Raw genomic sequence first — 23,097 nt, 5'->3', positions numbered from 1 at the left:
TATCTATCTCTTTCTATCAACTGTCTATTTATTTCTCTTAAAATTAATTAGTCCAGGTCCAGCTACTATAATCTGTCAGAAAATGAAATTGTCCCAAACAGTTTCACCAAGCCCATTCAAGCTATTTTGTCAGCTTCTTTAAGAAATATACATTAAAATCACTTAAAATTTTTAATATCCAAACTTGAAACAAAAGAATGAAACGGTTCCCTAAGTGTAATTATGTTGCCTCCAGACAACTTCACTATGAAATACATCAGAAGGGGAGAAAAAATTAAACAGCCATGCTAGGAACTGCCGAGGATTGATCTATTATAATTTTTTAATCTCTCTAAAATATTACTAGAAATAATAGTTCAGACATGAGAGAAGAGATGCAATTGATAAAAAGAATAGTTGATAATGTAATATAAAGAAGAGGAATTTTTTTGTCATTTAACTCCTTACAGAATTTTTCATTTGGTATTATAAAACAGTGTTTACAAAGACCATTGCAATTTTTTTCCCATTGTAAAAAGCATGTATTGAACATCTTTTATGTTTCAGCCACATGGGAAGCATTGGCGAAACCATGTGGTGGCTGCTTTGGAATATCTTTCATCAGTTACATATTTGATTCTTTGCAGATTGAGGGATGCTTTATTTAGATCTTTGTTATAATATCAACTATGACCATACAAATAGCCAACTATTACATATTATTTTCTAAATCGTTGTTCTTTATCTATTTACTTACTGCTCAAATAGATTGTTCATGGACATATTTTATAGTCATTGAGAAAAACATAAATTCTTGGGTAATCGATATGTATATGGGCATTTATCATTGGTTTATATGTCATTCATTGTACATGCTTACAAAGAAGACAGAGTTAGCTAGAAAAAAGAAAACAAAAAAATTAACAAAAACAAAACAGCTTAATGACTTTTCATGATATATATGTATAAAAGTAAAATTTTTCTATTCCATTGGTGGCTCAGAAAAGTGGGAGCAATTTGAAGGCTACCATCTTTCAGATATATTTTATGAACTTATATATCTTAACAAGTTGAAATAAAAAGGAATTAAATATCTGTGCATAAATTTTTCTTAAGACATTTATTTATCTAATCCATAAATTAAATAATAATGTGACACAAAATAATGTGACAGATAAAGGATGTCAAAGATTAATGTAATATGTCATAGCAGAAGGTAAAGGTAAAAATTTAGTCTTATTTTTATTTATAGGCCAGAGCAATAGGGTTCTATTATAACTCAGGCTGTATGCTTTCCTTTTTAAATAAATTCTTATATAAAGTTTTTGGTGCTCACATAGACACACTACATGCTATGATATATGAAATGAAATATTAGAGATATCCTTTTCAATTTTTCACGATACTTACTTTGTTTTGGTCACATGAAATAGACTTCTAGAGAAGCACTGGAGGGTAGTTTTAAATTTTCTCTCCTATTGATTTTGTTGGCACTGAGAATTTCTTAACTACAGGAGAAAACTACAGAATTATAAAACTGGAAGAAAATTTACTTACTGTTTAATCCATCCTTCTCTTTTACAAATGGGGAAATTGTTTCAGTGACTTTCTCAGGGTCATATAGATAACTGTTAAAAATTCTCAGAACACATATTCTTTGGTTCATGATTTTATATGTTTTCTCTGACACATTTCCCTGTGACATTTTTGTGGCAATGATGTTCAAATTATTGTTTTGTGTGAAAGGCTTTATGTAATATCATTTGATAATGCATTCATTACTATAACAAGATTATGGCTTCCAGGTCAAGTTCAATTCAATGACAAATTGCACCAAATCTTCAGTGACTGGTAGTTCCTAGGATAAAGGAAAGTTAGTACAGGTTAAAAGTATGGAAAGAGGTTACAGTGCTGTCTTAAGCTGCTACAACAAATGACCCCAGGCTGGGTAGCTTGGATGCAAACGTTTATTTCTACAATTCTGGAGGCTGGAAAGTCCTAGATCATGGTGCCAGCCAATTAGTTAGATTCCTAGTGAAAACCCTCATTCTGGGTTGCAGACAGCCATCTTCTTATATTTTCACATAGCCAGGAGAAAGATCTCATATCTCTTCCTCCTTTGATAAGAGCACTAATTTCATCATAAGGGCACCTCCCTCATGATCTTATCTAACCTTAATTACCTTTTAGATTTCACCTCCAATTACTATAATATTGGGGATTAAGGTTACAACATATAAATTTTGACAGGGACACAAATATTCAGTCCATAATAATGCCCATTGAAGAAAATTTCCAACAGAGGCCAAATTCAGGGGCATAAGATATGCAGGTAAATGCTTTATATAGAAAAGTATTATGAAATGGTATTAACTTCACAAATTCCCATAACTACACTAACAGTACTCAGTTACTAAGCAACATAGCTTGGATTCATAATGGGTAAGAGAACGTTTTTTTCTTATCAAAACTTTTAAATTCATGATATTAGAATGTACTATGTAAAAAAATAATTTTTATTTACTCATTTTTTCTGATGTAAAGGTAGTGTGTGCTATCTGCAAATGTGTTAAGAACATGAAAAGAAAGAAGAAAATAAAAATCACTCATAATCCCATTACTCAAATATAAAAATAATTCTAGTTTTAAATATTTCTAATATTTTGGGGTATTCATAGCACTTTTTTTTTCTCCAGAAGACAAGATAATTCTTAGAGCATTTAAATTAAGTGAGTATTTTATGGAAGTATCATTAATATTTCCTCATGAAAGGAATAAAGTTATAGAAGAATATTGTTCTATAGAAACATTCAGTTTGGTGCTGAGATAAAGGCAATATGCTTTGCTTTAGAAAAGAGATGGGAAAAATGTCAGGCATATGTACAGCAATGCAGTTCACTTTTAAGTGCTGTTGACTAGTCATGCCCAGACTTGAGCTTAATGGCTGCTTTTTCAATCTTTATTGCATAGATCTTCTCCAGTCAAGAGCTTTTCTTCACACAGGTTATTAGTAAAATTTGTCAGTAAAAATGTGATTGGTGTATTTAGATTAGCTTCTCAACTCTGAAAGTATTCTCCCAGATAAATGCTTTCATGCATTCTTCCTTAGGCAATCAAAAGTCTTTCATTGGCTTAGATCCAGTCATTTCACCTCAAATAATCTTTGCACTCTTTAGAACACCTTTATATCAGACAGACTACAATTTGCTTCAGATACACAAATGAGACACCTTTTGAAAGAGTGAAATTTAATTGAAACTGTCTTAAATGTCTTGATTCTAGACAGCATCCATTATGATATCTATTTTTACATACACTATATTTTTTCACTTTCAAGATGAGTGTTTGAAGCATGAAGTAGAATCATGCTTTTTATTTTAAAAAATGCTTTAGATAATTCTAATGGTTGATCCTTAAATGTCTTAAATCTTAAAAAGGTCAATTTTTAGAATTTCATATTAAGAAAGTGAAAACAAAACTGAAAAATTGAGAACATTTCTGTCTTTTGAAACTGATAACAGGAAAATAAAGGACTGAATCATAAAGTTCTAAACATTAAAACATGCATATTTCAGAATGTAAAATGGTTCATTTATGTTTCCTCTCAGACATTGTTTTCTTTAGCTTTTATTTTAAAAAATACTTAGCCTCTTTCTCACTTCTTTTACACATTAAGGCAATATACTAAAATCACAAACCATTAGTATTTATTAGGTGCACTACCGTGCATCTGGACTTCCGACTTGTACAATGCAGAATTCAGAGTAAAATTTCATTAGCAATTTTCAGCCCTTGTTTGTTCTTGTTTTTTAACTTTCCATCTCTCACTTTCCCTTCAGAAAGTCAATACCTCCGCTTTCCTCCAAGCTCACTTCTTTTTACAACCCATCTCCTGAGAAGGCTTAATCCTTTGCTGTTGTTTTGATACTGATTGTTTATTATACAAGTAACACATGAGTAAATCATCACTGTGAAAAGTTTAAGCTATACAAAGTAAAATAGAACAAATTCTACAAATCACACTCTCATCAAACATATTCTCAATTTCCTCAGCAGCAATAATCCTTACTTATAATCCAGGCCGAAGTTTCTTGATACACATATAAATAGAACCATAATACATGCATTGTTCTGTGACATAATTTTCATTTAAAAATAAGCTTTGGAGTTTGGTCTTGATTATTATATGGGCTTATCTCTTTTTTAAAAAATTGTTGCATAGCATTTTATGATATTTGATATTTTATACTTTATTTACAACTCTTTTTATGCATATTTAATTATTTTCTAACTTTTCAGTAGTTAAAAATACACAATAAAAACCTATGTATTTGTATCATTATACACATGTATTTTGGGGGGATAGATTATTTGGAATAAAATTATGATTCAAGTAATGCATATTTAAATTTTGATAAGTGCTCACAAATTACTTTCATATTATTTCACATATCCGTCATCATTATACAGCAGCACCCACTTAAAAATATCTTTGCCAACACAGGTTTTAATGTTGGTATTGTTAGGCAGCAGTTAGAAATGAGAGGTGGGAGGAAAGAGCAAGGCAGCCACTGTCCTTGTTGACTGACCCAAGGCAAATAGTTGAAAAAGTTTTAGTGACCTGCCTTTGCTGGCAAAATTTCCTTTGCAGTGTTACCCCTCACCACCCCAACAGCCATGTGAGCAATTAAGGAGAATCATGGGAAAGAGCATGTGCCGAAAAGACTAAAGTTATATGACCAAAATGTCTGTCAATCAATATAGAATCCCTTCTCTGTGCTGATATAACAATTACTCAAGTACTTAAGGCAGCAGATTCAGGAGATGAGCCCTTTTGCCACTCTCAGCAGGCTGGTTCTCTTTCTTGAGGATGTACTAATAAAACTACTCATCCACTTTTGTCTCACTGATCTGTATGTAATTCTTTACAGTGCCAGTGAGAAGAACCAAGCTCCATTAACATCTTTTGGTGCCATGATTCAGATTGTTGGATAGGGCAAGTCTCCTCAACTGCAATTTTCCTTTGGCCATGTCACCATGGGTCCTTGATCTTTTCTCGCACTTCTAGTTTGCCTGGACCTTTTTTATGGTTGTATCCTTGGCGATGGGGGTTTGCAAGTCAATGTCCTATAGTTCCTCACTTTTCTAAGGGTTTCTTGCTCTCTACATCTTGAGAAATTGCCACAATCTATGGGCATGGGTGGAGCATTTAAAAGCCACTAGTGTGCTCACCACTACAAGACTCTCATGAAAAAATAAGCTAGTCATAAACTGGGAAGAGACACTAGTTTCCCCACCAACCACAAACAATAAGGAACATTGTAAAAGCAATCACACTCCCCCCTCTGCGGCACTTCCCCTCCTCAGAGTTAATTCTTGAGAGGAGGCGGCAAGATTTTAACCTTCAGCAGAAAATTCCAGCCTTTCTACGGTCCTTTTCTTAAACCATGCCTTCTTATTCGATCAGCCTTACTCCTAAGTCCTCATCTTTCCTTTTATGTCTAGCTTCTGTTGCATTTTGACCACTCTATTTACACCTCCAGCCTCTCTGCTTACCCTGCAGGCAGGGCAGCTCTTGCGTCTGGTTTGCTTCCTTATTGAATGATGGTCATGGTCCTCCATGTGTTTTCACTAGCTATTACCCTGCCAATGGTCACCACATCCCTCCCCTTTCTTGCCTCTATGAATATTGTTGTGGCCACTGGCCAGAGGCTATCAATAGACAGCTCCTGATACTCCATGGCCACCTATGGTCCCACCTAACCTTAGTGCACCTGTTTCAAGCCCTGCATTCTACCCCTGTTTCAAATTGGGCTCAGCCCAGTTGTGCCAACCTCAAGTGGGAACAAGAGGCATTTTTCATGTATCTCCTCAGGGCCTTCTGCACACTTTTCCAATCAAGTCTGCTTCCTAAAGTATCTTGAAAGGGCAGACAAGTTGGCTTGAACGGGTCCTTTGTGTGCCTTAGGGAGGCAGATGGGGACAAATTTGGGTTTGCACCCTGCCCCTCCAGTTTTTTACCAAGACTGGGATCCTCCTCCTCCTCAGACATTTCCTTTGTTTAAGTCCTGAGGACCCATGACACTGGGCCAGTCCAGACTGTTGGGCCTGCAGAGTACTTTCCCTGCCTGAGAGTCATTGTTCCTGGATGAGTCAGTTCAGTTTAGGCTTACAATCTTATCGGTATATGTGGTTAAGGACTCCCTCGATCCCAGCATTACAGCTTTTAGCAGAAATCCAGCTCATAAAATCCCTCCAGCAAGCAGGTGAATTCAATGGGACCGAGTTTTCACCTCCACTGTACTTGTACCCGGGCTCTGCACAACTCCACTTTTCCTATTTTCCATTTAGCCCTTTATAACTTCCCCCTCAATTCCTGATTGAGTCTCTTTGGCTCTTACCCCTGGTCAAGACTTTTCAGCTACCAGAAGAATGCAAGAACTGCTCAGACTCTTACTATGAATGGTAGGAAGAGGGAAAGAGCAGCCTTGCTTCTGCCTTCACTCTATCCATGACAGAGATGTCTGTTTCGGATTCCAGAGTCTTGGGACTCTGAGACCCAAACCCCTGGCTTTTGGGATGATGAAACCCTCAGATTCAGACCCCAGGACTCTGGGCTCTCTGACCTCATGATATTTCTCCCTTCCAGATGGGAAGCCAATAATCTATTCCTGCTGGCACTCTTCTAGGATGTATCTTTTCTAGTTGGTCTCAGTTTGATCCCTGAACCCTAAAGAAAATTGACATATTTTTCTGGAACAATCCTTGGCCTCAATATCAGCTAGAGGATGGGGAGATATGGCCATTAAATGGGACCTTAAGTTACAATGCAACTTTACAACTTGTCCTTTTTTGCAAATGTCTTGGTAAATGGTACAAAATACCATATGAACAGGCATTCTTTCATCTAAAGGGTTGTGGAGATTTCTGTTGTAAGTAAAAGCTTACTCTCACTGCTATTTCACCTGATGACTTTTCCTCTAATTCCCAGATCCCTTCAGAGCCTACTTCAGCTGTAAAAACTCAGAGAAAAACTCCCATCATCTTCTTTACTGCCCCCATATCCAGGGACCCGAGCCCAACCAATGGCTCCCACTTTCTCTACCCCTAAGATTTCCCCACCCACGAAGCTCTACTACTTAGTAAGAAACCATGGAAGAGTTTTGCCCTCGGTTAATCCATAAGCCCTTCTCTCTTATAAAGCTTAGACAAATTAAAACCAACTTAGGAAACTATTCTGACAACCCAGATAAATATATAGGTGCTTTTCAACACCTCACCTTGGCTTATGAGTTAACTTGGAAGGACATTATGGTTGGTTCAGGGAAGACCCCATCAGATATTGACCAGGAGAAAGTAATAAAGGATGACAGAACATTTGCTACCAACTTACATTTATCAGATAACAAATACCTGCCAGCTGAAACAGCAGTCCCACCTATGGATTTTGAATGGAATTATGACAGCCTTTCCCAGAAGTGGGGAAGAAATCATTTCCAATTCTGTATTAAAGCAGGACTTAAGACCAGCTGTCAGAGACCATTAACTATTTGAAGGTTTCTGCCATTAGTCAGGGTCTGGATGAAAATCCCACCACATTTCTACAAAGGCTAAGAAAGACACTTATCAAGCATACCAATCTAAATCTAGAAGTATATGAGGGCCAGGTAATACTAAAAGACACATTTTTAATTCAGTCAACCTCTAATATTAGTTACAAAACTCATTTAGGAGCCCAGAGTTTCCTTGGATGAAGTATTAACTAAGGCCAATGCAGTCTTTTAAAACCAGAACAAGGAGAGGGAGGCCAGGGCTCAGGAGAAGGAGAAAAGGAAGGAGACTAAGCACTCCCAAATTCTAGTGGCTCTTGCAGGACAATCACAGCCACACTCCACAGTCCCCTCCAGTCTCCAGGTCCACCCTAAAGGACACTAAGTGTTATGTGTGCCAGAAGGTAGGGCACTGGGCTAAGGAATGTCCAAATCTTAATAAGCCACTTCAGGCACCATGTTATAAATGTAAGAAGGCAGGCCACTGGGTGGCTCTCTGTCCCTTGAGTAGGAGAATTGTCAGCTTGAGTCCACAGCTGCCTGGCAACTGGTGGCAGAAAACTGAAGTGGTTCATTCCAGACAGCCCTGCCTCAGAAGGTTGCCATTACTGGACTGGAGCCGAAGGTACACATGGATGTGGCAGGTAAGATAGTAACTTTCTTATTAGATACTGGGGTCACCTCCTCTGTCCTTAATTCCTTCTCTGGATTCCTCTCTTCACAATCCTGCACTGTCCTAGGAGTATCCAGAAAGCCAACAACCGAAACTCTACCCTTTCTTGAGGTTGTCTATGGAACAGGTATTACTTCACTCAGTATTTTCTTATAATCCTAGAATGTCCGACCCTTCTCTTCAGAATAGACCTTCCCCAGTTATTAGGAACTAGAATAATTATAGAGGACAGCCCTATGTCAAGGTCCTCACTTCAGGTGTTAGTCATACATGCTAGGGATCACCAAGATACTCTTAGTCCTTCATGGGAAAGCCAAATTGATCAGGCAGTATGGAATAACAGGGTTCCTGGCCAAGCTAAAAATGACATCCCCATTCTTATTAACCTCAGAGATGACACACAATTTCCTCATCAGCTGCAGTAACCTCTAAGACCTGAAGAAAAAGCAGGACTTCAACTTATCGTCTCAAATTTCATTTCTCACGAACTAGTCAGACCCACCAGCTCACCCTGTGACACCCCTATACTAGCAGTCAGGAAGAAGGATAACTCCTATCGCCTAGTACAAGATCTGAGGAGCATCAGTGAAGCCATATTCCCACTACATCTTGTAGTGTCCCGTTCCTACACTCTCTTAGGCACCATTCCCCTAGATTCTATCTAGTTCACAGTTTCATATCTGAAAGATGCTTTTTTTCTGCATTTTGTTAGACTTAATCACAGTTCCTCTTTGCTTTCAAATGGACATCTCCCAAGGGATGTTCGCAGCAATTAACCTGGACGATCTTACCTCACTGGTTTAAAGGTCACTTGTGTCTGTTTGGTCAGGCCCTAGCACAGGATCTATCAGATCTATCTTCAGTTAGAAGGCGGAGCACTACTTCAATATGTGGACGACCTCCTCATCTGTTCTCCAAGTCAGGGAAAGGCCATCCAATATATAATCCATACACTTAAAGTTTCGGCCACACGGGGTTACAAGGCTTTGAATGATTGGGGTACATTCACCATCAGAAACCTTTTAAAAATGTAACCTATTCTCAAAGATCTCAAGCTCTTTTCTCAAAGTAGTACACGCTCCCCTAAGGAAGCAACTTTTTCTCATATGGTCAATCACTTATAGGTAAAATATCCCTTTTGTATAATTAGCAATGCTTCAGGGGGAAATCCCGTGGACAAATCTAAACATCACAATGCCAGCAATGCTTCCAGGTACCTAATCCTTCCCTTATTAAAACCTGCTGTGGAATCAGCCTAACTGCAATCTGCACCATTACTGGAGGAACCCACAATCCAGGGGATGAAAGCAATTTTATAAATTCCCACTTTCCTGAACCAGTTCATTTTACACCTCCCTTAACAGGCTTTGGATTTGAATACAGCCTCAATCATTTCCTTCCTAAGGAATCAGACCCCTGTACCACCCTTTTTTGGAATTCTCAAGCTGACATCATCCTGGATTTGTGGGTCTAAGGAATATTGGATCCTCCCTTCAAAGTGGAGGGGAATTTGCTTCCTTGGGTACATCCCTCCTGATATCTCCATAGCCTGGGAAAACGCCTCTCTCCCATTCTCATTCTCTCAGCTATGAAAACAGCAGTTGTGGGGGTCTCCTTAGGCACTCACCATGGCCCATCCCAAGACAACGCTGAAGCACTAACTAAAATGGATGACTTTAGCATTCTTCTGGGAGCAGATAGTCTCCCTAGCAGTGTTTGTCCTCCAGAAGTGAAGGGCGTTATATTTCCTCAGGGCCTCAGAAGGAAACACATATCTATATCTCAAGGAGCAGTGTTTCTTCTATGTCAACAAATCAGGGAAAGTACAACAGAACATTCAAGGCATCCTTGAGTCTATACCCCAAATTAAAACTTTCACCTCATTTTGGAATTCAAAGTCATGGCACATATCAAAGTCACTCTGCCCTTTTGTGGTTCCCCTTCTAATCATCTTAATACTACTAATATTTGGGCCAATAATAATTAACCTATTAACTAAATTCATTTCTTCCAGAATAGAAGCCATAAAATTACAGATGATCATTATAGAAGGATATCAACCTCTGTGACTACAGTCCTCTACCATCTACCGCAGGCCGTTGGAAGGACAACTCCATTCGTCTTTCCCAACTGACAGTTAGCAAGGATGGAAACACAAAATTACTATGATACCCCTCCCCAGCAGGAAGCAGCCAGAGCAACTGTTGCCCTAGTAGTCACCAAATAATTGGGTTCCTATTGCTTGAGGGGAAAATGTTAGGCAGCAGTTAGAAATGAGCAGCTGGAGGAAGGAGGAAGTGGGTCATTGCCTCAGCTGCCCCAAGGTAAATAGTTGCATTTTAGTTAACTGCCCTTGTTAGCAAAATTTGCATTGCTAACCCCTACCCTCCACCACCACCCATGTGCAGTCAAGGAGGATCATGAGAAAGGGCATGTGCTGAAGAGACTAAAGTTATGACAAAAGTATCTGTCAATCAATATACAACCCCTCCCCTGTGCTAATACAATAATCATGTATGCATTTAAGGCAGCAGATTCAGGAGACTTTGGCCCTTTTTGCTACTCTAAGCAGGCTGGTTCTCTTCCTTAATCTGTAATTCTTTACTGTGTTGGTAAGAGAAGCAAGCTCCAGTAACAGCATTAGTCAGGATTCAGTCAGGAGAATAGAAGTCACCAGTTATTTAAAAAAGAGAAAATACAATATAAGAACTTGGTTAAACAGTATTGGAGGACCAAAAATACAAAATAACAAATAGGAAGTGAAACTCACTTTAAGAAACAACTATCATCTCTTTTAAAGTTTGGGGAAATGAAGAGAATAAGTTGAGATTGCTATTACTTAAACCTTGGAGTACATGAACCCCGTAGAGCTAGGACCCAAACAATGATGAAAGGACACGTATCTGGCTGATGCTGGGGGGTAAAAACATTCAGAAAATGATGTCTAAAGAGCTGGGAATACTTTGAAAAAAACTGGACACTGGAACTAACCGCTCTGCTGAAACCAACTGCAATTCCAAGGTGAAGAATGATAGTTGGAGCAATGTTGAACGGTACAGGAAGCCAACAGGAAGAAACATGTCGATATGAGAAACACAGCTAAACTGAAGGGGGTTTCACGTAATTGAATTCACAAATAAAATCAAATGGATTTTTTAATGGAGGAAGGTGCTGGACCAGTTTGAACTCTGTACAATCTCAAAACCAGTAAGCTAAAATTCCCTTTCAGTACAAAAGTGAACACGGAGAAAATTCTAGGAATTTAATCAATTTTTAGAAAGGTAGAGAAAAAAGGGGGAACAGATATAATCAAGATCAGGTCTCTGCTAACATTTTCTGTAAAGGGCCAGATAGTAAATGTTTTAGGCTTTGCTAGCCATGCAAACCTTGTCATAACTACTCAAATCTGTCATTGCAGCATGAAAGCTTTCAAAGGCAACAGGTAAATCAGTGGATGGGGCTGCAATCTGATAAAATTTTATCTACAAAAACAAATAGTAGGCCAGATTTGCTGTGTGGGTAAATGAAATAGAAGGTTTCCAGAGAGATAGCTCTCAAAAAGTTAAAAGACATACATATTAAAAAAAAAAAAATTAAAGCCACAAAAGAAGAAGCTCTAAAACAGTGAGGCTAAAATTTCTCTTGGCCCACTACTCCCTCCTAAAAGTACAGAAAAACTCATCTTGCTTTAAAAACAGAAAGAAAAGGCATGTATGTGGGGGGGGGGGGGGGAGGTATAGCCACAGAAAGGATTTGTGAGCAAATACTATGAAAAGTTTTTGTAAGACAATGAGAGAATCAAGTACAGAATAAAACACCTCTAGACAATAAAGTCACACTGGATAATATGCCTAGAAAATTGTAACCTAATATTTTAATAAGATCAAGGAATATTCTTAATATTCTGAATTTCTTTGACCTCATTAAAAAATATTGTGTTCCAGTAATGGGAGCATATTATTCTGTGGGATTTTATTGTCTAGAGGCATGTAGGGTGATGGTTTCATGGATGCATACTTATCTGAAAACTTACAAAGTTTTATATATTCAATATGTATAGTTTTTGTATATCAATCATACACCAATAAGGTGGTTATAAAAGAAATCAAGAATGAAAAATTAAAAAGCAAAAAAACCCAACATATCAGAATTAGAAAAAGTCAGAAATGAGGTATTTGAAAAGGGGAGATTTGAAGAGATGTAATATAACCCAAGAATAGGATCAGAAATTAAAGAAAAAACTTGTGAAATAATACATTGAAAAGACCATAGGAGAGGATTAACACAGTGGTGATCCCTTAGAAATCAGATAATAGGAATGATATTTTTGAAAATTAAGAAGGTTTTTAGAGAATGTAATAGAGATAGAAAATAAGTGGGAGAGGGGAAGCCCAATGTATGTATAATAAATGCTTTTTAGAAAGAAAACTAAAATAATATAATAGAATAAATACTAAAAGATATGATTCACAGAAATTTTTTTTCATGAAATCATTCTAAAAATACATATTGAAGTGCACATTATGAGCCAAAAGTGATAATATGAACACATAGTTAAGAAAATTATTTCACTTGAAAAATAAAGAAATAAAATATTAGGGCACTTAGATAAATGAAGACTCATTATAAAAGAAACAAACTACAATGTCATCATGCTTTGTGCTAGATGTTAAAGAAGTAACAAATTTAAGATACTCAGGAAAAGAAAACATGAACTAGTATTTTATGTCCAGCCAAAATGACCTTTAGTTACAAGAGCCATAGATAGACCAGTATGAATATTCAAGAACTCAAGGGATATTGCTCTTTGTGTCCTTCCTAAAGAATCTCCTTGAGGATAAGCTTCAGGAAGTGAAATGACTAGAGAGGCATCAATGAAAGGACTGGTGGGTTTTCAAATGCCACATCATTGTAGAATACTAAAGAAAAAGAGAAGTTCTTTAAAATAAACACTAAAATGGCAGATTACTTAAGCAGTAGTCAAGCTAACAGCTGAATTTCACAGGAGTTTGCCACCAAAAGATCTTAACTAAAGGAATGTCTCATGGCAAAAGAAAATGAATATGGGCAGTTCGTGATGTAAGAAGGAATGAAGACAGAAAAAAAAAAAAAAGGTAAATATAACCAACCATAAATTATATAATGAAAGTGAAACACTAGATGAAAATGGCAACCATGTCAGGAAAATTTGAGAGTTGAGTTGGGTGGAGCACCTCAGATATTTAAAGATAATTGTGGTGCACTTGGGCGTTCCTTTTGTCATTGCATATACTGTACAGTTATACCTCGGTGCTCTTCAGCTTCAGAACTCATCAAACCCTGTACTTGTTGCATTTCGACGAGAAAAAGATGTTTCAGCACTTGGAGCTTGCTCTGCACTCGTTTCAGTTGCTAGATCTCTTATGAGTGAGGATACCGACCCCCAAAAGAAAATGCTTCATCATCTAGTACCCCCCAGTTTAGGCACTTGTTGCAAGTTCCAGAGTGAATTAACAATGAGTACCGGGTACCGCTGTATTATATATACACTATAAAATTATTTTATGCATCTCTTTTATATTAATGAAAAAGCCCTATTCTCTCAATGGTTGGGTCAAATCAATAATAGCATTCTTTAAAATTATTACTGAAAGAGATGTAATAGAATTTTCTTAAGCTATTGACAAATTTATTATTTATGATATGCTAATAAGAAAATATGATTTTTCAAAGAGTCTGATGTGTTTCATGTTAGTTAAGCTACATGTAAAAAAGAAAAAATATCTTTTCCTTTGAAAGTTACAGTTTTAATAAAACTAAAGTCTAAGTGATATAGAGTATTAACTACTTTGCTTATTAGTTATGCAATTTCCCCAGGTAATGTCTATTTTTTCTCTTCTATATGTTAAGATAATTGCAGTCATTAGTATTACACTGTGGCAAAGATACTATCACTATCATAGTTTTACATGAACATTTTGTGGTACCTAAAGTGAGAAAATGCAAAAGTTTGTCCTCAGAGAGCTTTAATGTAATGATATGTTGAGTCAGTTCCTGGCTTAAGAAGGGAGGAGTGGAGACAATGAAAGAAAGGGTTTGGAAGCTTTACATGTAAATGAGAGTTAATCATGAAAAACACTGATTAAAGTGTAATGATGTAAAAGTTAATTTAGCTACTATGCAATTAACTCAAAATTACAGCCATATATTGTAATCACATCCTAAGAAACATATTACATTAAAAAAAATGAAATTGCTTTAACAGGATGCTTATGGGAATCTGCTGACAGATAGTTATACCAATTTGATAATTAACTTTTTAAGGCTAGTTCACATTTTGCGTTCCTAATTAATGCCTACTTAATTTTTGATACTTTCTATTTTAGGTTAAGTGCCAATTAAATGCTGTGCAAGCTGTAGGAGTGGAAAAATTGCTAAACCTCAAAAACCATGTGATTTTATCATAAAATCACTCAATAGAAATCAACTAAAAATACCACTTTCTTACTAAAACCCTAAAAATTTTACCCTTGAATAATATTATTAAAAAATAAAGTATGATTAGCTATGATGACTTAGTACATTCAAGTGATCATAATGATCATAGTATCTAATGATACAGTCATTTGTAAAAGTTTCTTAATGTAATTTGCATAAAATTCCACAATAATAGAGTAAGACCCCATCAGATGTATTTAATTATTTCTTCATCTGCAAAGAAAATTAGTAGGGCTCAGGGTTAAAATTTTATTGTCCTTTGTCACTTTCTGGAAACTTGATTTTAAATTTGACATTTAGACCTTAGATACACTTGGAATTGATTTTTTTTAATGTGAGGTATTGATCACAATTTATTTTCTAAAATATAAATATTCAATTTGCACAGCACCATAAAGTTACAAATTCATTACAATAAAATTGTAATAAATCAAGGGTTTACTTGGATCTTTGATTTTTTTTTTTCTAGGCTAATTATTTTGTTCCATTTTTCTATTTATTTATCCCCTACCAATTCCACACTATTTGATTGGTGTAACCTTAAACCAAGTCTTGATACTTTGTTGAAAAAGTTTTCCCATATGGTTCTTCTTCTTCAAGTTCATGGCAGTGCTGTTTACAATAGCCAAGTGCTGTAAACAACTTAAATGCCCATCTGTAGATGAGTGGATCAAAAAACTGTGGTACATTTACACAATGAAATACTATGTAGCAGAAAGAAAAAAGAAACTGCTACCATTTGCAATAACATGGATGGAACTAGAGAGAATTAAGCTTAGTGAAATAAGCCAGGCAATGAAAGAAAAATACCATATGATATCGCCTAATACAGGAGACTAATGAATAACACAAACAAATGGGCAAAATTGAACCAGAGGCATGTAAATAAGGAACAGACCAACAGTTACCAGGGGGGAGAGGGGCAGGGAGAGAAAGGGGGTAAGTAGGGGAAGAGTTTAGTAAAGGAACATGTATAAATGACCCGTGGACATGGACAACTGGGTGGGGACTGACTGTGGGAGAAGGGGTGGCTGGGTGGGGGGTACAATGGGGGAAAAAGTGGGACAACTTTAATAGAAAAACAATAAATAAATCAAAAATTAAAAAAAAAGAATATATCAGACACTCTTGACATTTTAATTTAAAATATACATTTTAGGATAATTTGCCAATTTTTATACATTAAAAAACAATTCTGGAATTTTATTGGGATTACATTGAATCTTTAAATCAATTTGTAAATAAATGACTTTGTTCTAATATTGAGCTTTCTAATTCATGATCTGGACATTATTTCCATTTGTTTATATATTCATTAATTTCTTTCATAAAAGTCTTAGTTTTGTGTATAAAGTTCTTTTAAATATTTTCTTAGATTTATTTATATGTATTTGATAATTTTGGTACTTTTATAAATTATACCATTTTTAATTAGCTTTAAAAAATTTGTTCCTGGTATATAGAAAATAAATTGAGTTTTATATTATAAACTTGCATCCAGAAACTTTGCTACACTATAATTATAACTAGAATTATTATTATAAGTTATATGTAAGGTTTTTGTAATTTTCTACTAATGCAATCATATCATCTGCAAATAAGAATACTGTTATTTTTTCTTTTGACTCAATAAAATTGAATAGACAATATTGAGTAAATAGGTAATACTGGATATCCTCGTCTCATTTCCAATCTCAGAGATGAAAATGTAAATGTTTTACTGTTAATAGTGTGTTTTTCATAGAATTCTTGTGGATAGAATTCATTAAGTAGGATATGTTTTTCTTTAAATTTAATAGAATATTTAAGATGTTTTTCAAAGTGGTTTTGCCAGTTTATATTTTTCCAATGACTAGGAGTTGCCGTGTCATCACACCCTTGACAATGTTTGGTATTGATATTATTTTTCTAATTTGCTAAGAGTTCTACCATGGGTATTGAATCTTACGAGATCATTCTTTTTCTGTACTTATTAAGATGATAATGTACCTCTTCTCCTTTATTTTATCAGTCTGGTGAATCCCATCAATTGATTTTTAAATGTTAAATCTTATTTGCATTTCTGAAATAAGCCCAAATTTATCATGATGCATATGCCATTTTTAATATATTGCTGAATTTTATTTGTTAATGTTCTGTTTATGATTATTTCATCTGTTAGGAAGATAGCTCATCATCTTTTTTTTCATAATATCATTGACAGTTTTTGTTTAAAGGCTATGCTGGACTCAAAACAATATCAGAGATGTTGTCCTTTATTTTTTGAAAGGGTTTGTGCAGTTTTGGTGTTAATTTTTATATAAATATTCATTAGAGTTCATTGTAGAAACTCTCTGTGTCAAGAGTTTTATTTTGGAAAAACTTTGCAAATAAAGACCAACCTTCTAAAATAGTTATCCAGATTTTCTATTTCTTTATGTTTTAGTTTGAAAAGTGTTTTCAAGGCCTTCCCCATTTTATCTAAATTTTTAAAGTTATTGACAGAATTTTCATTATATCTTATTGCGATGTTTTAAAAGTTGTAGATGCTCCAGGGTTGTCATTCTAATTTGACATTGTTAATTTGTATATTCTCTTCATGTACACATGTGTGCAGTTACACACAGACACACACACACAGTTGTCACAGCAGCGGTTTACAAATTTTAATTTTCTAAAGACAATTTAATGTCTGGTTCTTTCTTTCCATTGTGTTTTTAAAACTATTTTATTCTACTTGCTTTTTAAAATTTCCTACCTTCTATGTTTTCTCTATTTAACTGTAATTTTTTTCCTAATTCTTGTGTGGATGCTTATTTAATTGGTTTTTCTGCCTCTTTATTTTCAATCACTTGCTTTTAAAGCTAGTGTTTCTTATAATCACTGCATTAGTTACATCTCATGTTTAAAGTTCATTGTCATTTAGTTAAAAATAACTTCCAATTTTCATTATGACTTCATTGACACATAGCTGATTTAAAAGGGTATCATTTAATTTTTAAATATTTGGGATTTTAAAAATTATCTTAATGTTATTTATTTGTAACTGAATGCCACTGTGACTAGAGAGCATAACTATTTGCTTTCAGTCCTTGATAACTGTTGAGGTTTTTCCTAATGGCTCAGTATGTGAATCAGTGTTGTAATGCTCCATGTAAATATATTTTCAATTGTGAGTGCAGACTTCTGTACAGGTTAGTTTTTGTCTTACATGTTTTTAGCTATCTTATATAGTACATGATGTTTAGAATTGCTATTTATTTCTTGTGACTTTACACCTTTTTAAAAAAATTATGAAGTTCTCTTTGAGAAGAGGCTATGTGCTTTAAGTCTATTTTGTTTGACATTAATATTGTATGTCCACACTGGCTTCCTTTAAATTAGTTTTTATGTGATTGTTTTTTCCTTCATTTTAATTCAGCATTTCTTATATTTTATACAGTGGTGGGAAAAAGTAGTTTTAGAGTTGTAATACAAATAATACAATAATTAATAAATAAAAATATAAGAATAAACTTTGTTCTGTGTATTCAAAACTATAAATCTACTTTTGCCCACCCCTGTATGTACCTCTGGTAAGCAACATTTGGTATTATTTGTTTATTTTTAATCAACTCTGATTCTCATATACTTTTAACATACTACAATTTGGCTTTCATATTACAGCATTTAATTGCCTTGGCCCAATTGCTTCCTTGCAACAAACCTAAAACATGCTCTCCAAGTCATAAATTTCTTGTCTATCTTATTTGATATTGCTAACCACTTATTGCATCTTGAAATTCTCTCCTTTGTGGCTTCAGACACACCATGTTCCTCTGATTCTTCTTTGTATCTTCAACAGTTCTTCCAGCTGTTCTTAGGATCTCCTTCTTCTGCCTTTCCTTTGAACACTGGTTTTCTAAGTGTTTTGTTTTTAGTTCATTGTACTTCTCATTCAACTCCCTATGCTGTGGGGTTTTTATATTGTACTCATTATCTTCTCCATGATGCTGACAACTCCCAAACATATATGTTTATTTCTAATTTTCTCTCTAAGTTTTATACTTATAGATCTTGCAGTATGTTATAAAATCTGCACGGACATTCCATTGGTATCTTATGCTTCACATTATAATAGTTATCTTCTAAGATCTACTCCACCAGGGTTCTGATTTTATATAATGCAATAATAAATGTATTCCTAAATAAAACAATATTTAGTCACTTTAGGCTCTTCCATTGTGTCTTTGGCCACGGAGCGACTAAACCTTTGGAAGGGGAAATTCTTGTATGGAAGCTCAGTGTGTATACCAAAGAACAGCAGAGCTACTCATTATTGTTATTATTGCTATTAATCCTCACTAAAGGACATGCTTAGAGGTGAAGGGAGAGAAACATCAATGTGAGAGAAAAACATGGATCAGTTGCCTCTCACACAAGCCCCCAAATGAACTGAACCTGCAGTGTAGGCATGTGCCCTGGCTGGGAATCAAACCTGTGACCTTTCCATTGATGAGACAATGCTCCATCCAACTGAGCCACATCATCTAGGGCATAGCTGCTCATTTTTAATGCGTGTCTTACTTAGGGTTTGAAATTGAAGATGTGAAGCATAGATTCCCATTTTTTAGCCACCTTTTTGATATTGATCAAACCTGTTCTCACACACACCATCTTTCCTAATTGAGAATATCACTTAGCACGTGATGCTCCAATTACAGTAACTGCTTCTATTACACATCTTACTATACACTATTTTCAAAAATACACTTCAAGTTGTTTATTACTTAAATTATATTTCTCATATATTTTTGTTTTTTTTTTGAAATGTCATTCCTTTTCCCTAAATCAGTAACTCTTTTATGCTTTTGTAAAATTCAACCGAGGTATAATTTCCTATAAGAATTCTGAGTCTTGTGTCATAATCTAAACATCTCTCAGTATATTTCTACAAAAGCTTGTGAAAATATCTCAGTAATTTTTCAAATCACATTAAAATTAACAGAGTGAGAAGTACAGAGAGATGTTAGTAAATGCTTCTTAAAATGTTCAACTAATATGCCTTGCAGTTACATTATTTCAAAAGCCAATATAAGAAAACTGAATATTCTGTAAAAACATTTTATAGATTACTAAGAATTTTCAACTCTGTTTTTCTAATTTGACCTCAACAAGAATTTTATAATATAGAAACACAACTATTATTTACTCAATCTTACTTTCAAAGAAAAAAAGAAAGAAAGAAAAAAAAATTCAGAAATGTGGAATTGCACCACCACATATTTACTTAAAAGTAGAACCATATAGAGTTTAAAACTATTTCTTTGTGATATAAAACTCAGCATTTCTTGAAATCTAATGTACTTTTATTCACTACAGGATTATCAAGGAATTTTTTGTTTTTGGTCTCAAGTTATATCACTTCTAGCTTCACAACAATTCCTTGAAGCTTTCTTGATGTGTCAGTGCTCACTAATATTCAAAGAACTGAACTGATCATAACTATGTTATTATTGTGTTAGTATAACATTTTATCTTTGCTTATTATTTAAATTTTAAAACATGCTTAATTTCCCTCCTCAAAACTCCCTTGTGTACATTAACAAGACCCATAGCAATTTCACTTTAGTTTTATAAAATTAATTTTTTCTTAACACCCAATTTTATTATGACTACCACATGGGAACATTTTTCTCTTTCTTTCTCAGTCCATGTATATTTCGACATGTTTGGGCCCTTGTGTTTTAGATTTTTCTTTAACGATGTCAAATAAATATTTTATGCTGTGCTTTCTTTTGAAGCACCTGCATATCTGCCTGTTTACTGATGCTTCTACTCTAGAGAAGTTGCAGTTTCTTCTAAAGATTAAGGTAAAACTTGGTTCATCTCCCCATAGGTGTTGCCTCTATATTTAAATAGAAATGTTTCACCTTGTTCTATTTTTTCTTGCTGTTCTTAACTAAATGCATTTATCTCAACTGGTCAAATAATTCATGTGAATGAAAGAAAATATTTGACCTCATTTAAATTCTAGGCATGGGATTCCAGATGGTCACAATTATTGCTATGGGAAATTTTGCCATAGAACGTTTTTTAAAAAAGGTTTATCAGAGTCCAGATTTGTCATCAACTTTCATGAGAATCACAAGTTATATGATATCTGAAACATTTGGCCTGTTTTTAAGCCAAAAGTCTGGTGCACTGTAGGTATTTTTAGTTACGTAAATTAGGATTATTGTGTTATGCATATTTTCTGGATGAAACATAGAAATTTCCCTTGATTTTAATATTGAGCTATTGTCTGATAAATAGGTCACTTTAAATACATTTAAATTGATCTAAATTTTCTGATCATTCTCTTAGCTATCCTCTTCCTACTATCTCAAAACAATCTTTATTAAGAAGTAAAACTTTTATTAATTATTACTAAATGCTGAGAAAATTTTCTAAGGCATTTATTTCTTCGTTAGCCATACCATTGCCTAATTTTCCTTAAAAATTTTTTTATTGTAATTTTTCCATTACCATTTAACCTTCTTATACCCTCTACTCCCTGCAGTCACCACACTGTTCTCTATGTTCATGAATCATTTTTTAAGTGTATTTTATTAATTATGCTGTTAAAGTTGTCCCAGTTTTTCTCCCTTTGCCCCCTTCAGCCAAAGACCCCCTTCCCTCCAGTAATCTCCTCACCCCGCCTTAGTTCATATCCATGGGTCATGTGTGTAAGTTCTTTGGCTTCACCCTTTCCTATACTGATTTTTACTTTCCCCTGTCTATTTTGTTCCTACCAATTATACTTCTTAATCCTTATACTTTTCCCCCCATTCTCTACCTTCCCTCACCCAACTGATAACTCTCCAAATGGTCTCCATAGGTATGATTCTGTTCCTGTTCTGGCTGTTTGCTTAGTTTGTTTTTGTTTTTGTTTATATTCAGCTTTTGATAGTTGTGAATTTGTTGCCATTTTAATGTTCATAGTTTTGATCTTCATTTTCTTAAATGTGTCCCTTTAACATTTCATGTAATCACAGCTTGGTGCTGATGAATTCCTTTAGCTTTACCTTGTCTGGGAAGCACTTTATCTGCCATTCTATTCTAAATGATAGCTTTGCTGGATAGAGTCATCTAGGTTATAGGTCCTTGCTTCTCATCACTTTGAATATTTCTTACCAGTCCCTTTTTGCCTGCAAAGTTTCTTTTGAGAAATCAGCTGATAGACTTTATGGAAACTCATTTGTAGGTAACTCCTCTTCTTTTGCTGCTTTTAAGATTCTCTCTTTATCTTCAACCTTTGACATTTTAATTATGGTGTGTGTTGGTGTGGTCCTCTTTGGGTTCAACTAGTTTGGGACTCTGCTTGCTAGACTCGTATGTCTATTTCCTTTGCCAAATTAGGGACGTTTTCATTCATTATTTTTTCAAATAAATTTTCAATTTTTTGCCCTTCCTTTTCTCCTTCTGGCACTCCTATAATTTATATGTTGATATATTTATAGTTGACCCAGAGGTTTGTGAGTCTCTTATTTTTTTAATTTATTTATTTTTGCATTCTTGTTTCTTCTTTCTGTTCTGGTTAAATGCTCATTTCTTCCTTTTGTTCCAAATTGTTGATTTGAATCCCCGCTTCCTTCTAGTCACTGTTGGTTCCCTGTATATTCTTATTTCACTTATTGTAGTCTTCATCTCTTCCTTTATGAGTTTATTATCCTCAAGGAGTTCTCTGAGCATCCTTATCATCAGCGTTTTGAACTCTGCATCTGATAGGTTGGCTATCTCCATCCATTTCACTTAGTTCTTTTTCTGGGGTTTGTTCTGTCCTTTCATTTGGGCCATATTTCTTTGCCTCCTCAATTTGGCAGCCTCCCTGTGTTTGTTTCTGTGTATTAGGTAGAGCTGCTTTTACTCTCTGTCTTAGTAATGTGGTCTATGTAGCAAAGGCACCTGTAAATTGTGTGGGGCAGAGACTTAGGTAATTGCCAGGGCAGGTCACCTGCTTCACCACTTTGTGGCTCTATCTGTGGTGGGTGGCTCAGAGAGGGAACAATGCCCCTGTCTGGCTTCTGGCAATTTGCTCAGCACTCACCCTGTTTCCAGTCACTTCACCCACTTTCCTTATGTGATTGGCATCCTTACAGTTGCTGTCCTGGGATTCTTGTATGTTCTAAGACGATGTGGACTCTTTAAGTGGTGGAATCTGGCAGTTTCTTCCACTGTATAACCCTTACTGGTTTTTCCAAGGGGAAAAAATTGCAATATTGTAAATACCTTAAGAGGCTTATTTACCAAAATTTTTATCATAAAATTTTATTTTTCTATTTTTATTATATCAAAAGCACTAAGTTGATGGTTGAGACAGAAGGAGAAAGATAACTTGGATAGCTTTATATTGTCCATTTTCTATCAAATAATGAACCTAATATTATATACATATTTATTTTGAAATATATATAGATA

The sequence above is a fragment of the Furipterus horrens genome, unplaced genomic scaffold, assembly GCF_987537825.1.
Source record: "Furipterus horrens unplaced genomic scaffold, mFurHor1.1.pri manual_scaffold_3, whole genome shotgun sequence".
NCBI lineage: Eukaryota > Metazoa > Chordata > Mammalia > Chiroptera > Furipteridae > Furipterus > Furipterus horrens.
This window is presented reverse-complemented; position numbering follows the sequence as displayed.